Source organism: Berghia stephanieae, chromosome 9, assembly GCF_034508935.2.
Source record: "Berghia stephanieae isolate SIO BIC M18660-M18661 chromosome 9, UCSD_Bste_1.3, whole genome shotgun sequence".
Classification (NCBI taxonomy): Eukaryota; Metazoa; Mollusca; class Gastropoda; order Nudibranchia; family Aeolidiidae; genus Berghia; species Berghia stephanieae.
In genome coordinates, this window is record NC_088368.1 from 28,263,353 (window position 1) to 28,280,852 (window position 17,500).

At 37.8% G+C, this 17,500-nt stretch overlaps 1 protein-coding gene across 2 annotated transcripts in view; it reads right to left on the reverse strand.

The window, feature by feature from the left end:
* The window catches only part of LOC144979980 (ras-specific guanine nucleotide-releasing factor RalGPS2-like), a 143,555-nt gene that overhangs the window by 125,610 nt on the left and 445 nt on the right, over positions 1-17,500 (reverse strand). The gene's annotated exons all lie outside the window — the stretch shown is intronic.

Below are 17,500 nucleotides of genomic sequence, written 5' to 3' on the forward strand. Positions count from 1 at the left end.
ACAATGACCCCAATCTTGTCAAAATAAAAACAATCTCTCAATGAAGCCCCAGGTTTGACAATTTTTGACAAGATAAGGTGATGCACACACCTCCTTGCCTTATGAACAATTATTCGGCAATAGAAGATTGGATTTGTTTTTGTTTTGTTTTTTTTTTGTTTTTGTTTGTTTTGTTTTTTTTTTTGTTTTGTTTTTTTAAAGGGTTTGAAGACACTTTTAGCTCATTCCAGAACCAGTAACAATGAAGATGGGATAGACTTTTTTAAAAAACATTAACCAGCTACTCGGGTTTTGTTTGGCTTTTTTCCCTTTGTTTTTGTTATTTTGTTTGTTGTTGATTTGTTTAGTTTTTTTTTTGTTTGTGTTTGTTATTTTAATCCTGGGGTAGGGGGGGGGGGGAGAAGCAACTGGGATTCCAGTCCTGGTTATAGCGTTTGGGGGTTGTTTGAAGATGGCTGTGGGGCGGATTTCGCTGAGCGGATTGACAAGCAAGAATAGAATAGGCTTCAACAGTCGTGACGTCACTTCCCTCGGAGTGACGCATAGCGACTGGTTCTAAACTATCGGAACAATGGCGGACGCCTTGATGAAATACTTCACCAACGAGCATAAACGTGTATACAGAGGAGAAAAATATTAATCTGATCATGTTTTGACTTTTATACATTCTGATCACATGTCATGTGAAAAAGTTCCAGCCAGCATGAAGAATAAAAAGTACCGACTTTCTTTGTTTAGAACCAAGCTGCTCGTTGCTGGGCGGACGTGACATCAGACTATTGAATCCAATTATGGTGTCCGAGAGTTGCTTTCAATAGGTCCACCAATGGGATGGTTTGTTTTCTTGAGCTCTACTAACGACAATTCACCAGGCGCTGCACTAACCTAAAAATGGCGTCAAAGTCAAAATACAAACAAGTCTTATGGCCTATTTTGACGTACAGACTTTTCGTACACGGTCCGACGGATTTCCACAAATTGTGGATAATGGCCCAAAACTCATGAAAACTGAGCGTGTAAACGAGGAATTTCGATCTCGTCCGACGGATTTCCGTCCAAGCTCCTGATATTTTCCGGTCTTCGTGTTGACGGATCACCAATCACTGCCATTGTTTACATTACGACGACAGTCCGAGAGGTGTGGTTTTCTCAGTGTCTGTACGACTAAACGGAACTTCTCTCGTCGACATATTAATATGTCGATTCACCGTGACCAACATCCACCGCGTCTTATCTATGCTCGTCGGGCTTTGTACGAAAAGTCTGTACGTCTAAACGGGCCATGCCATAAGTGCAAGAAGGCTACGATTGACTGATGGTGGATGGGTGGAGCTTTCATTAATCATTCATCAGGTCAAGAGGCAAAAAAAAACTACTAAAAAATGAGGCAACTTGAATTTTTTTTAATATTGAAATAAAAACCATATCACTCAGAGATTTCTAAAGCTTTTAATATTGTTTTTAATGGAGAGAGTAGAGAGAGAGAGGGGGGGGAGGAAGGGAGAGAGAGAGAGAGAGAGAGAGAGAGAGAGAGAGAGAGAGAGAGAGAGAGAGAGAGAGAGAGAGAGAATTCCTTCAATTTCAACGCCGCCAGTCAAGCAGTTAGTCACTATGTCGTTCGGTCGATAGAAAATTATATGTAGTCCTGGGTCGATGACGGAAGTCTAGACACCAGACTCTCAGTGCGGTGTCCTCACGTGCGGAAGGAACGGATCAACGAAGACAAGGCTTGATTGGAAATCTTAACGGAAAGAACTAGCAGAGGAATTGTAATTCTTCTCATACAGTAAGTCAGGCGGCCTCTCTATAACGACATCGCCGAATCGGGGGGGGGGGGGGGGGGTCGTTATAGAGAATTTTCGATATAGCGCAGCGACCAAAATGGAGGAAAGAGGGAAGGGGGGTGGTAAACTACAAAAAAATGCAACGGTAAGTTGTAGAGACCAGTGAAATCATAAACTTTAAGGTACAACAACCGATCGTCCTCGCAGCGAAAATTTGCGCTCCAGCTTCGGCATCAAAGTCAAATATGGTACTCAATTGCAATTCAATGTAAAGATAAAAATCATTTGGGAAAAATAATCTAAAGAAATAAACTGTTGGCATGGTGGACGCCATATCATTGATTTTAGATGAAGGCCAAGGTAATTATCAAGAACAGAATAACAAATTCCATTAGATGACAGAGTGAACTTTATTCATTGAGACATCTGCTTTATATTGCAGGAACAGGAAGAAAAGGAAAGGGTGATAATAATAATGCTTAATTTTGTCGTTCCCCAAATTAGAGAGTTACATGATAAGTGATTCCTTGCACAAAAAGGTCATAATAAGAAAATGAATTTACATTCTAACACCCCAAGTCCTTTTATCACCATAGCGATTAGCAAACTGTCACTGATTGTCTCACCAGCATCACGTAGAGCCGCTGCTGACGATTCAGCTCGAATGATATAGTCAGTAACTGTTTCTTGGTCATTCTTTAAGAGGGATGTCAACTCTGTGTAGAGTGTTATGATACGAGGTTTACTTTTCGGAAGATAGTGTTGTCTCAGGATTCGTAGTGCTCTGCGACCGTTGTTCCTTGCGTCCCTTATGATAAGAGAAAGGGATCTGTCGTCCAATACCTGGACAAGTTCGGCAAATACTTCCTCGTTTTTGTCTTGTTCTGTTGATACATCTTGATTCAAATCATCAAGGTCCTTGAGTACATCATCAAGTCCTCTTATTCTGATGAAGCCGAAAAACTTAACTTCCCAGAGTTCATATTGGCGATCGTCACCATTGAAGGCGATGCGATGCCTGGGCCCATAACCTGTTGGCATGGTGGACGCCATATCATTGATTTTAGATGAAGGCCAAGGTAATTATAAAGAACAGAATAACAAATTCCATTAGATGACAGAGTGAACTTTATTCATTGAGACATCTGCTTTATATTGCAGGAACAGGAAGAAAAGGAAAGGGTGATAATAATAATGCTTAATTTTGTCGTTCCCCAAATTAGAGAGTTACATGATAAGTGATTCCTTACACAAAAAGGTCATAATAAGAAAATGAATTTACATTCTAACATAAACAAATAAATAAATAAACAAATAAATAAAAACCCGCTTCCCTCTGAGCCCAGTTAGAGAAATAGAGCGTTTTCTAAAGCCCGCAAAATATTGGAGTTGAAAAGGGTCCAAATATATTAATGTTGAAAAAGCCGTTAAAAAATTTCCGACGATTAGGAAACTGACCTTCAGAAGGTTTAATTAAAAAGGATAAGTAGTTCGCGTTTTCTGCTTAGCTGCTTACATTATGTATAAAGGATCTAAATCTAACGCTACTAATCGCCTAAAATAGAAGACGTCGCTCAAACTTTTGACTTTTGGCACAGAAGAAAGAAAATTATGACGGTGTAAGTATTATTATTATATCCCCCCACCCCTTCAGAAACTGCTAGCTGAGCACCACACAGTTTGTTTTTGCCTTTTTTTTTCTTTCTACCGGAAAGTGTTTGTGTTTGCGTGTGCGTGTGTGTGTGTGGCGGGGGGGGGGGGGGGGGGGGGGGCAGCGGAGGGGATGGCTGATAATTCTACTGCCAATATTATGTAATCGATCATTGCAGTTATTCCATTTAAACCGACGTCTACATATGTGCAGGTCTGACCCACTTCACTTATGGGCCTAGTTTAACATTGTTTGTAATTGACAATATCATTTTTTGAGATTTCCACTACCACAATGATCCCATAAGGAATTTGGGTTATCAGACCTGCGAATAAGAGCACGTCGATCCAAACCAATTAACCCAGGCTTTTATTTGTTTCGTCCCTTGCTGTTAAGCACATTCAAAACTTAACGATAAGCCAACCTCCTGCAATCTATACAGCTCTAAGTGCACTGCAATAAAGGCCCGCACGAGGGCAACAACCTTGGATTATTTACAATAGAAATAATATCTGTATCCATTATATATACCCAGCAATTCCCATATCCCCATCATATTGACCCATTTCAACCCCCCGATGATCGATCAATCAATCCATCCATCGGTTTTGTGTACACATCAACACCAGGTTTCACCACCGGCAACTCTTGTCTCATGTCGACTGTGCCCGTACGTTGACAAAACTGCTGTACTCTGAATTATCAGGTATTTAAATTTTTTGACCAGAAGTCGTCCCTCAAAACTCGATAGATTAAAAGGACCCTCATCTTTGAAAAAAAAAAAACCGGTCACACCTGGGACTGCGCGAGATTTCGGGGGAAAAAAATATAATAATTTTCTTCTTGATTTTTTGTTTTTGTTTTTCAGAGTACGACAGAAAACACCGTTCCATTTTTTTTTAACCCTCTCCTTACCACCTGCAGCAAATTTCTCACATTTGTTACGACATAATATACATTTTTTCTTATTTAGATATATTTTGTACATCACAACACAAACTTTGAAGAACGATCGTTGTTAGATTATTAAGAACATAAGGTTGTTTTGTAAGAGAGCTTGTTTGCGTTTTAAAAAATCAATTTTTCTGCTGGGTAAGCCTACCATTTTGGGAAAATACTGAAAATGATCGGGAAGGAAAGAGTTAACCTATCGATCGCATTTGACACTTTATATATTTCAAGTAAAAATTCCCTGGCAAAAATCAAAATGTTGCAATTTGTGTTTTGTCAGTGGAGAGCAACAGAGCTACTGTCAATGACAATCCCCCCCCCCCCCCCCCCCCCCCCCCCACACACACACACACACACACACACACTTATCAAACGACATCCGCTGAGTAAGAGGCTTTTTGGTCTCAGCGTTAGTTAATGCATCGGAATGATGCTGAACAAGGGGGGTAGCATTTTCATTTATTAACACCGACTGAATAGAATGACTTACATAATATCGAATAATTGATTACGACCACGGCCTCATCAGTCGCTGGGGGTACAGCTCCGGAAATACGTTCACTGTGTGCCGGCAGCGCAACGCTGGAGATTGTCACGTGTGTTTGCTTAATCTTATATATTGCATATTGCTTAATAATAATAATAATAATAATAATAATAATAATAATAATAATAATAATAATAATAATAATAATAATAATAATAATAATAATAATAATAATAATAATAATAATAATAATAAAAAATGGCATTTATATAGCGCATTACCGCGTTGTCACAGACTCTAAGCGCTTTACATTGATATGAAACAAAAAATATTCCGGCAAGACAAGTCGTTGATTGAAAAGTGATACGAATTCAATATAACAACAACAAAATATGACAAAAGCATTCAAACTTATGGCGTAAAAAAGATAAAGCTTTAAGCGAGATTTGAAAGTAGTCAACGAATCCGAGCAATGTCACGTGGGATGGGAGAGAGTTCCAAAAAAGGAAATGGGAGGGGGGGGGCAAAAATTGAAGATTGTTCACCTATTTTACGCAAGGTCTTAGGTTTCACAAGGATTGATTGGTCATTGCCATTGCTTGACCTAAAGTTTCTATTGCTTGTCATACTTCTTGAGCCATTTCAGCGTCACCTACGAGGAGGATACCTTACTTAAACAATAAACCGTTTTTCTTTTGTTTTGTACTAGTGCTCGTTTAACCATTAAAAAAATATTAAGTAATTATGAAGCAATAACAGCAAACCATCTTTGTTCTTCAATGGATTCATCCTCTCATTGAAAGCGTATCAAATCCAAGGCCAATAAGAAGAGTTACTCTACATGCAATAACATAGTCTGATGGAGTGGAAATAGCCTTGAATAATTAATTTACTCTCCAAAAATAAACCTTTGAACACGTCTCTCTCTCTCTCTCTCTCTCTCTCTCTCTATATATATATATATATATATATATATATATATATATATATATATATATATATATATATATATATATATATATCATTCTCACTCTGTGTGTTTGTGTGTGTATATAAGTGTGTGTTACAATCAAATCCTCTCCTAAGAGATGGAGTCAATGTATCAGCACCGCGACTCTACATAAAACCATCAACTGCTATCAAGAAAGGACGTTTAACCTTTCATTTTCACAGCAGCGAGAACATGCCTACTAATACTAATATCGATACATTATATGTCAGAATCAATTCATCGTCTTGACTAGACATCATAATAGATATTATTTCTGCGTGGTTTTGGCATACTCTTTCATAATAAATTGAGCTTTTATATAACGCACTATCCACCAAAAGTGCTCAAAGCGCTTCACAAGGGATCTCTGCCAACAGCAACACTTAACATTTAGGACATGACGCCTGTGTTAGGCAATCGATATTACAATTTTTTTCGGACAGAGACAACGCTGTTAACGACCAGGGACTCATTTTACACCCGAGCCGAGTACGGTGAGAGAAAGTAAGTAAAGAGCATTTTCCGAGAAATCAACAATGCGCCGAGCGAGGCTCGATCCCTGGACCTTCCGATCCGAAAGTGAGTGGCATACCACTAGACCATATAGCCGCACAGTATACATGACAAAGTACATAGTAAATTGTTTTCAAAAGACAATAATCACATTATCATCCACGGAAAGAAGCAATTTCCTTGTTTCCAGAATATACAATGCGCGATTGTGCTGGTTTTGGTAATAAGTAAATAATTCTGTCTTGATTTGTGCTCTGTATAATATTGGCAAACCGCCTAAAATAAACTTTGAAGCACAATAATGTTGTGTGCGTGTGTGTTTGTGAGAGAGAGAGAGAGAGAGAGAGAGAGAGAGAGAGAGAGATAGAGAGAGAGACAGATAGAGATATTTATACAGAGAGAGAAAGAGAGAGATATTTATACAGAGAGAGAAAGAGAGAGAGAGAGAGAGAGAGAGAGAGAGAGAGAGAGAGAGAGAGACAGATATATATATATATATATATATATATATATATATATATATATTGAAAGATGGAGAGAGAGAGAGAGAGAGAGAGAGAGAGAGAGAGAGAGAGACGGACGGGCTGAATTATAGCGCGAAAAGTGAATTTAGAATTGAAAATATTAAAGAAATAGCAAGTTGGGCCTTTTTGCAATTTAAAAAATTGGTATTTATCCGACACCTTAAAACAGGGTTGCCAATTTAGGAGGCAAAAATTCACTGGTTGGGGAGTATCGGTTTTGTTGGATTTTTTGTTTTGTTTTTGTTTTCTTGGTTGGTTTTATTTATTCTAATTGGGGGGGGGGAATGTTCTTTTTGTTTGTTTTTCAACGGCACCAACACTCTAAATATAATAAAAATACAAATAGGAGTTATGTATGGCAAACGAATCTCTGGAAAGCTGAAGAAGAAAATATATACAACAGCGAGACCAGCAATGTTATATGGACTAGAGACAGCCGCTGCAAAAAACAAAAACAAAAACAAAAAAGAAACAAGATAAAGAAGTTGAGATGGCAGAAATGAGGATGTTGAGATGGTCACTTGGCTGGACAAGAAAAGATAAAGTGAGAAATGAACGAATTCGAAGGTGACTGAAGTGAAGAATGTATCAATAAAGATGAGAGAAGATAGATTGAAATGGTTCGGACATGTAAAGAGACGAGAGAGAATGAGTGCGTGGGAAGGAAAGTATTGGACTTTCAAATAGCGGGAAAGAGGAAAAAGGGACGCCGAAAGACTAGATGGTTGGATAAGGTAAAAGACGAAATGAAAGATGTGGGCCTAGAGGAAGATGGTGCTCTGAATCGAGATACATGGAGATGTGGCATTCATTATGGCAACCCTGCAAAATGCGGGATAAGCTGAAAGAAGAAGAAGAAGAAGAAGAAGAAGAAGAAGAAGAAGAAGAAGAAGAAGAAGAAGAAGAAGAAGAAGAAGAAGAAGAAGAAGAAGAAGAAGAAGAAGAAGAAGAAGAAGAAGAAGAAGAAGAAGAAGAAGAAGAAGAAGAAGAAGAATAGTATGAATCTAACCAGCAAATTACTGTCGTACCTATTTAAAAATTTGGCCAGAAAACACGGCCTTCTAATATCGATCGATTTAAACGATCCTCATCTTGAAAAAAAAACAACAAAAAAACCTCTCAAACTCAAACCTGGGACCTCGCGGGGTCGGGTCTTCAAGGAATCCCAGATTTGAGAGCTTTTGACAAGACGATGGTTATTTAAACCGATGGATATAATTTGAAAGAAGAGATTTCTGGCCATTTCTTTAAAGATATATTTTTAATACGTGTCTCTATATCCGAGAATGGCAGTTAACTGGTTAAAGAGATGCAGCATAGCCGTTAAAGGGTTAACAAAGTGGAGCCTGATCCGACTCCGACGTCTATATATCTATTTTTGGCTCCGTTTTTTAACATAAGTTTTGTGTCAACGCGGTTGGCAGTAGCTCGTCTTGGCGGCGGGGTTAATTCATTATTAATGATGTTGAGTAGGTGTGTATTTAATGATATCTTTCGTGCATGTTACATAAATAGAACCGCTCGATCCTACTACTCTAATGGAAGGAAGCTTCCAACACGAAATAAAATACAGATTTTATTTATATTTATAATATTCCGACTCGTGAATTAGGAGAGTGTCAGTTAGCGTTTTCAAATAGTTTCTCTTTTTTTTGTAACCGATGCTGTTGTTGTTTTTTGTTTTTGTTTTTTAATCTTTTGTTGTTTTTTTTTTTTTTTTTTTTCTTTTTCAACGGCTCCAACGCTCTAAATATAATGAAAATATAAATAAGATGATTTTACAACCAATTTAATCTGCTATATTTTGAAAGAAAACTGTTTTTTACGTGTTATTATTATTATCTAACGCTCACTGGTCAATCGTAAATTTAAAGTACTTCTCGCGAGATCTCAGAGACCCAGCTACCTAAGTACTGTTGGGATGACAGACGAGTCAGAATAATCCTGCACTGGACAACAAACTGATACCGATCCCTGTTTGTCTGATCTGAGCGCACTTACTACCCACTGAGCTACCATGACCTTTAAATAAATTTTTAAAAAGATAAAAAGATAGAAGAAAGAGGAAGGGTGAGAAAGAAAGATATATATATATATATATATATATATATATATATATATATATATATATATATATATATATAGAGAGATAGAGAGAGAGAGAGAGAGAGAGAGAGAGAGAGAGAGAGAGAGAGAGAGAGAGAGAAGAAAAGAAAGAGAAACATAGAGAAAGAAGGGCGCGGAAGGGGGGGGGGGTGAGGGAGAATGATGAGAGCAACTTTCAAAACACATGTTGAGAGCAGAATGCCGATCATTTAGACAATGTGTTGAAAAACAACAGCTGCACAAACACAATCGTATTATTTTGTTTGATTTGTAATACATATATCTTGAGCGACGAACATGGCACCGAGTTTGCAGTAGTGAACAATAATAACACCGTGATTGAATAAAGCGGTAAGCAGATATGGAAATAAAAAGTAAAGAAAAGAAACGACGTGAGGAACAAAAAATAAAACCAAAGTGCCGAGTGAACAGGAGAAATGGATTCTAAAAGAATTGTGCGCAGATGTTACAAGACCACGGTCGGCATCTTCGGTACATGACGACCGTCTTACTCAGATCGTAGCCATCGTTAACATTATAGTCTGAGACTAGAACCCTCTGCGTTGTGCAGCGTCTAGTGAGTTGCCGTTATTAGAGATCAAGGAAACAAGTGATTTCATTGGTTGAACTATTGAATACAACTCACGATTTGTTTTCTTATGCGGTCAAAGACTTCTCTTTTGACGTCATTTTTTGGCCAGTGTCAGGTCAATTTAACGATGGCCACGCTCAGATGCCCTTCATATTATCATGATAAATAGACACACAGAATTACGTTGAATCATCATTCCTTTTGAATTAACATGTAGTCCTTAAGAGCCATTAGGCCCATGGAGCAGGAGTTTATCCCGGTATAGCGTGAAATGGATAACAGCAATTGCTTGCTACCCTTTAGATAGGACAAGTACTTTCCGTCAGATCTAGCAGATCCAGCTACCCAATTCAAGTTGAAATTTTAACAATATATTCCTTAGTATTATAACTTTTAACTTTAACTTGAGCTTATATCTAGCGCAATATCCATTAAACATGCTCAAATCGCTTTACAATCTTTTGTTGAAAAATCCATCTTTGGTAGTTAACTTTTATTGCTGATCGGGCAATTGAGTTAAATACATAACACTACAAAATGAAATTAAAGCTTCAATTTATTAAACGAAGACAAAGACATATAACGAGGACGTTTCAACTTTCCCCTTTATCAAGGAAAACACGATGAATGAAACACGAGGGACAAGTGAGATATTATGTGAGAATCAGTGAGAATGCCGTAGTTAAGGTGAATAAACTTAAACCTTATCCACGCCATTCTTACATCTCTCTCGTCCTTCGTGTTCTGTTGATTAATGGGAAACCCGAAACGCCCACATTATCTGCCTTCGTGTAATAAATTGAAGCTTCCATTTCATCTGGCATTGTTATTTATTTTTTCGAGCTTAAAGCAGCAGCATTTTCATTGTCCAAAAATGAGTTAGGGCTAACCCACATCGGAGACTGACTCCGACGACCCGGCACTGCCGTCTTCCCGATAAAGATATCGGGCACGGACAAAATACTAAGAATAAAGAGAAGAGCTGATAGACCTACTTATACCAAGCTCGAAAAAGAAAAAAAAAACGGCAGAGGACGTCGGGTGCTTGGTATGGGTAGGTCTATCGGCTCTTCCCTTTATTCTTGGTATTTTGTCTGTGCCCGACGTCATTGTCCAGAAGACGGCAGTGCCGGGTCGTCGGAGTCAGTCTCCGGTGTGGGTTATCCCTTAAATAGACTCCTCGTTCAAAGTCTGCAAGATGACATTCATGGAAAGCTTCGATAAGTGGATGACTGACGGGTGGTGTGAGAGATATGGAATTTTAAAAGGAGAAGTAATGAGAGAAGAGACTGGAAAGACATGATTGCCCTGACATTTGATGCATTTAACGTTGTACTTCCGTTCAATATTAAATCAAGAATAATTTAACATACACTCCTTAGTGATTGAACATGACAGGGGATATAAATAAAATGAAAAAGATAGGCATCATGAGTAAAATATCTATCATACGCTTTTATGTCAACAAAAGAATTTATTTAAAATGATAACCACTCATAAGATAGATGCAATGATTCACACGAGAAAAAAACAGTGCGTGCGCGCCTGTGTGTGTGTGTGTGTTTGTGCGTGTGCGCCGAAGCGAGGACGAGTGACGCATGCGCACAACCAACATGACGTTCTCTCTTTAATAACTTTTCCGCCGGTGACGTCGCAGACTATGGGTGACGTCCAATCAAGGGACGCTACTAGTGCGAGGCGGTCCTTGGCAAGCTTAAGGACCACGGTCCTACGGTCCCTGGGAAATGAAAACCGCAAGGACCGGTCCTAGGACCGGCGGTCCTTTTCGACATTGAACATTCTTGAGAGACCGTTTTGACCTTTGGGACCATGGGATCGTTCATTCTTGAACCGTTAAAGACCGCTACACGATGAAAACCGTGGTCTACAGGAGTAAAACACACGGAGTAGTCACACTCATTTCAAATTGTAACCTAATTAGAGAAGAGGGGTGATGCCTTCTTTATTTGATCACAGTACTTCATTGTTACTTCGATAATTTAGCGTGAATAAAATTTGAAATTTATCCCCATTAACGGAGATAATGGAATCACCCAAGGCGTTGATCGAGTTGTTCGTGGCGTTTATACACACACGCAACTCCTACCCCCCCCCCCCCCCCCACACACACACACACACACACATGAGAGGGCAGCGAGCATTGAAGAGTAAGAGAGAGACGTGAAGTTATAATAAGAGGGGGTGGATGCGGTAATAAGTAATAAGTGGGGTCGATGGTGACTTTTCGCCAGATCTAACAAACCCAGCTACCCATTCACTGCTGAGTAGACAGGGATTCAGAAAAAAAACTCGACTGCACCCGGGATCGATCTCTGGCCCTTTGCGTATAAAGAGAGTGCTCTATCAACTGAGCTATCGGGGTCCCCAAATATTCTATTGGACCTTTTAAAAATACAGACGTTATAACTGGTTTTTTTGGAAGGAAGAAACTAATGAAACTCATATTATTTGATTAGTAAAAACACCAAACGAAATTTTAATATTATTGTATTATTTTAAATGACAACAATGCGATAGAAAGGAGTGGCGACAAGAGATGGACAAAAGAAAACAAAAAATCAGACTTGCAACTTGCTAGGTTTGAGACACACACACACACACACACACATCTTTAGTAGTCACATACATTTCAAACAATAACCCATTAGAGAAGAGGGGTCATGCCTTCATCATAGATCATTGTCATTGCGATCATTATGGTGTAGTAAATTTTGAAATTTACCCGTATAATGGAATCGTCCAAGGCGTGCGCCTCCTGTTCCCCCCATCTCACACACGAAAGGGCGGTTTGCGGAGTGGAGGGAGGTGGTCGTCTGCCTCTATGGTCGTCTGTGTCGTTTAGTGTATGGCAAAGGGGGGTGGGTGCGATTAATTAAGTGGGATGGGTGGTGATTGGTGGAAGATAGGCAAAGGACCGAGGCAACGAATCGCTGGGGAAGTAGTATGGCGCCAGACCGTTGAAAGGTGATAAGAAGTGAGGACCGCCGGCGGTCTTCCTCTTTGGGACCAGACCACGGTTCACAGCTAAAAGACCGTGGGACCGGTCCTCGGTCCGGTCCTCAGCGCGGCACTAGACGCTACCCTTCCGCTAGTCTCATTCCCTATTGAACAGTGAATGAGTGTAGTGTGTCCGGTATGCCAAGAATGTCCCAACAATCCAGCTACTACAACGAGAACAGCTGTTGCATTCCAATCCAACGTGTAGTTTGATTTTGTTTTGGTTTTTAAAAATAGATAATCATAGTCATCGTCACTAAGTCTACTATAATTAAATTTGACTCAATAATGTTATCATATGACATTAAACCTTGACATCATAAATATTATGACGAAGCACCATTGGATGAGCAATGCTAAAAGTATTCCACAAGTTCAATCCGGTATAGCGTGAAATGAATTTAATTTTAATTTACTACTATAGGAATAAACAATCAAAATATGGATTTTTTTTTCTTCTTTCTTTCTTTTTTTTTTTTGGGGGGGGGTGATTCTTTTCCAGTTTTTAACACCAAATACGTAACTTACCACCTCAAACAGACAGCATTACGTTAGGGTGATTAAGATGCAAAAAAAAAATTAACAATAGAGTTGGGGGGGGGGGGGGGGGGAGGAGTGATGTGTAAATAGCTATATGTTTGTTGAGAGCAAAAGATAGTTTTTTAAGGTAACAAAAGCTAACATTTCACATTTCTCATCATTTCAATTAAAAAATACCTTTTAGGCATCTAAAGATTAGTTTTTTAATGTAACAAAAACTAACATTTCTATTTCTCATCATTTCAATTAAAAAATACCTTTTAGGCATCTGGCTCACTCCGACATTATACTGTTTTGAGATGATAGGTCACATTATAAGCACTTTACAAGAGGTCCCTGGCCAACAGCAACATTTAACATTGAGGACGGGACATGAAGCCGGTTAGGCAATATCACAATTTTTTTCAGACAGAGACAACGCTGTTAAAGGCCAGGTACTCATTTTACACATGAGTACAGTGAGAGAATGTGAGTAAAGAGCCTTCTCCAAGGACTCAACTATGCGCAGAGCGAGGCTCAAACCCAGAACCTTCCTATCCTAAAGCGAGTGCCATCTAGTAACTCAAGATTTTGTCTCCAAAAAAAAAAAACTATCATTTCTCTTCATCATAGTATTGTCCTTAAACATTAAATCTGCCCGTTGTTGACTGTCTATCATTTTTTTTCAAATATCAAAAACTAAAAATAACAACAACAGTAAAAAAAAAAAAAGCACAACAAACAAACAACAACAACAGAAATAGAGTCCAAGACACGCCTGAACAGATAAAGAGGTTCGACCTGACGCTACACATACAAGCAATGTCTTTGGTCAACAACATACTGAGGCTGGATGAACAGTTCCTTTACATTACACGCTTCACTACTGATCTAAAAGGACTCAACAACCTATTTCTGACCCATCACCTTAAAATGGTATTATTGCGATAGAGCAAACCAGATATACCTCAAAGGGGTTTTTAAAGTTAAAGTGAAGAGAAATGCCAAATATTTTTACCTTTAGTCAGTTAAAGAAATTACATTCACCATCCTCAATAAAAAGTCAAATATATATTGCAAGAAACCACGGAATAATAATAACAACAACCTGACAACAAAATAAGCCACAGTCTCAACAGCAACTCCTGAGATCTTACAATTCACATCTTCAAGCCTTTATTTTATAATATAAATATTTACCCTTCTTTCCTTTGTTTGGTTTTCATGGGTTTTGCTACGCTAACGACACTATGAAGTAATTTCAGCGCCAGTAAAAAGGAAGATAATAAGAAAAAAGTTGCAGATTTGATGTGAACAGTACCAAAGAAAAAGTAAGACAAAGAGGACTAGTTGAAATAGGGAGCAGAAGATCCACAAATAACCCTCCAGTGTGCCTATTATTATTATGACATCCTCTAAAAGTAAAAGTCCCATCCAAGCATAAGCAAAGTAACCCGCTGAAAGATACATATTAGAAAGAAAAATATTGAAACTAAAACTATTTTTAAAAATATATAGAGGGCTGATTTACAAGAAAAAAAAGATATAGATAGAACGAAGTTGACATCACCCAGGTCTTTGTTATTGATTTTTGCCATCCACGTTTATGAGTAATTCTCACTTAACTGTATTATCCAGTTCATGGTTACATAGAGTTTTGTGTGTTGGTCTGTTATACTTCCGGATAGCAATGTTATGAGTTTCTTAGCCAAGTGCATACTATCTGTACATTTGAGTGTCTCTCTCCTTACTAAGGATCCCTACCAGGATCAGGAAAAAAGATGGAGCAATCTCAATTCACAACAAAGAGAGTAAGCAATGTATGGAAAGGGATAATAATAATAACACATTAGGGGAAAAGAAGACACATCAAGTGACCTCATCATAGGAGGTCAAAAAAACCCACCCAATTTATCCTATTTCCTATGAAAAAATTTCAAGAATGTTTTATAAATCTAGCAATAAAGTTAAAAACAGAACAAAATTTAACACGAAATGAACAAAATTGGTATCCAAAAAATAATGGCATTACAAAAATAAAATTAGCATTACAATTATAACAATAATTGCCGAAGTAGGAGAAGTAATGTATGACACTCAATGTTGACATTTTTCATACTTGTCTGCATTCTATTTTCTTTCAAATTAAAAATCTTTCTCAAAGCACCTGTTCAATATCCCACCACAAATATATTAACAAAACGTGTATCAGCATGCGACGCACTACAATTCTCCCCCGAAGCAAACTCATGATGAAAACATTGGTCAAATCTAAGCATCAGCAAGTTCCCTTGCAACTACCTGCATCAACCTGAGGATTGAATTCTCATGTGACGGTACAAGTAAAGGTAAAAGTAAGACCAAAAGTGCACCTCAATTAGAACAGTAAGTAGGCACAGTCATCTGTTCACTATATTAATTTTTATACAATACGACAACAGAGATTAAATACTGACAGAAGTTGTGGAAATTTGGAAATATCAGCCAGTCTGCAATTGATGACTAAAAATGGCATCCATGTTTGTTTGTTTTTTTCACTGTAACTACAGTGTACTCTGTCATCCGCACGTTTATAAATAATCAGATAGTGAAATAGAAACCCATACATAGAATTATAGCCATAGTGATCCTAAACTGCTAGTGCTAGAAGTTGTGGACTGTAAAAAGTTAAAAAAAAAAAAAAAAATGAATATAACAGTTTCAAAAAAGAACAAAACATCAAACACAGACCAACTTGGGTTCAAAACCCTTCTTCAGCGAACAACAAAAACATAACTTAATAACCAGATAGACGGCTGAGAAAAAATTAGCATGTCCTTTCTGTAATAAAATCTTGGAATGTAAACAAAAAGATGTGCTCGCTTGGTAACTAAGGGTGTGCAGATAAGAGCAGAAAATTCCACACCTTTACCAAGAAATCTCACCTTTTTGTTTATATTCCAAGAACTTAGGACAGAAATGGCGTGCTTATTTTTTCTCTACCGTCTATATGGGTTTCTGAGCTATGTATTTGTTTTAATTGTTGGCTGAAGAAGGGTTTTGAGTCCAAAACATTCTGTGCTTGGTATTTTGTTTTATTTTAAGCTGTTATATTCACTTTTGTTCATTACTTTTTAGAATGAGAGCCATGAGGTTGATGGAGCAAGAACTATATATATGTTACGATATATTCAACATGTCTGAATCATGAAACAATCTTATGTGCAGATATGTGATCAAATTGTATGACAAAGGCCTTTTGGTCGGAAAGTCCAAGGTTTGAGTCTCACTCTGAGAGGCGCATAGTTGATTTCTTGGAAAAGGCTAATTTTACTCACATTCTTTCACCATAGTCAGGTGTAAAATGAGTACCTTGCCATTAACACCCTTGTCTCTATCCAAAACAAATGTAATATCGCCTAACAGGCGTCATGTCCTACATGTTGAGTGTTGCTATTGGCTAAATGATCCCTTGACCTGTAAAGCGATTTGAGCATTAGTGGATATTGCTCTATATATAAATGCTCAAATTTGTTTTTCTTTTCATTGTTGTCCCTTGTGTAACAATAGAATACATTTTTTGGCAAAATTTTGATTAGCCTATCTATTTACTGTCAGGCGAATGGATCGACAAAACTCAGGATCAGTCAGTCTCCCTTCACTCTCACCCTCCTTTTAGGAGCAATAATATTTAAATTAGCAACAAAAAGGCAAAGCATGTTTCACCAACAACTCTATGACTCTATGACTATGACGAACTGTACGGTCAAAGAAAGGAGGCAGCCAGACATTGGAACAAATCAGAACAGAAATTCAGGTGTAGTGCCAGTGCAATAGTGAAAACAAAGCCAATGCCACGAGCCACCCAGTGAATTAGTATATAAAGAATAGACATTTGAGTTTGAGTTTGAGAGAATTTGGCATTGATCCAGGGAGTGAGGAAGTGAGTGAAGTAGTGAAGTGAATAGAATAAGTGGTCTGGATCAGTTTCAGTTTCAGTCAGGTAGGCCTATCGATCAAAATCAAGGCTTTAGTCAGTTTTAGTTTGTTCTATTATTTCTTTTTAACTTGGTATAGAGTATAGATTCAATTTCATTCTTACTTCTTCAATTTCAATTCACTTATAATTCTTATTCATCATGCCTGCTGCCTAGGCCATAATCATAATTATGACTTATTCAAGTTAATAATAAATAACAATATTTATTAATCCAACAGTTCTAGAACTACTTTAGTATCACAACTAATTTCGTTCGTGGATCATTGTCTCATCTAGTCTAGCCTATGTAGTAAGCTTCTTTTAAAGTAAAGTTAAAGTTAAAAACTTTTTAACTTGGACTTTAAATTTAAAAATTAAAATAGATTAAAGTTCAGATTCATGCATG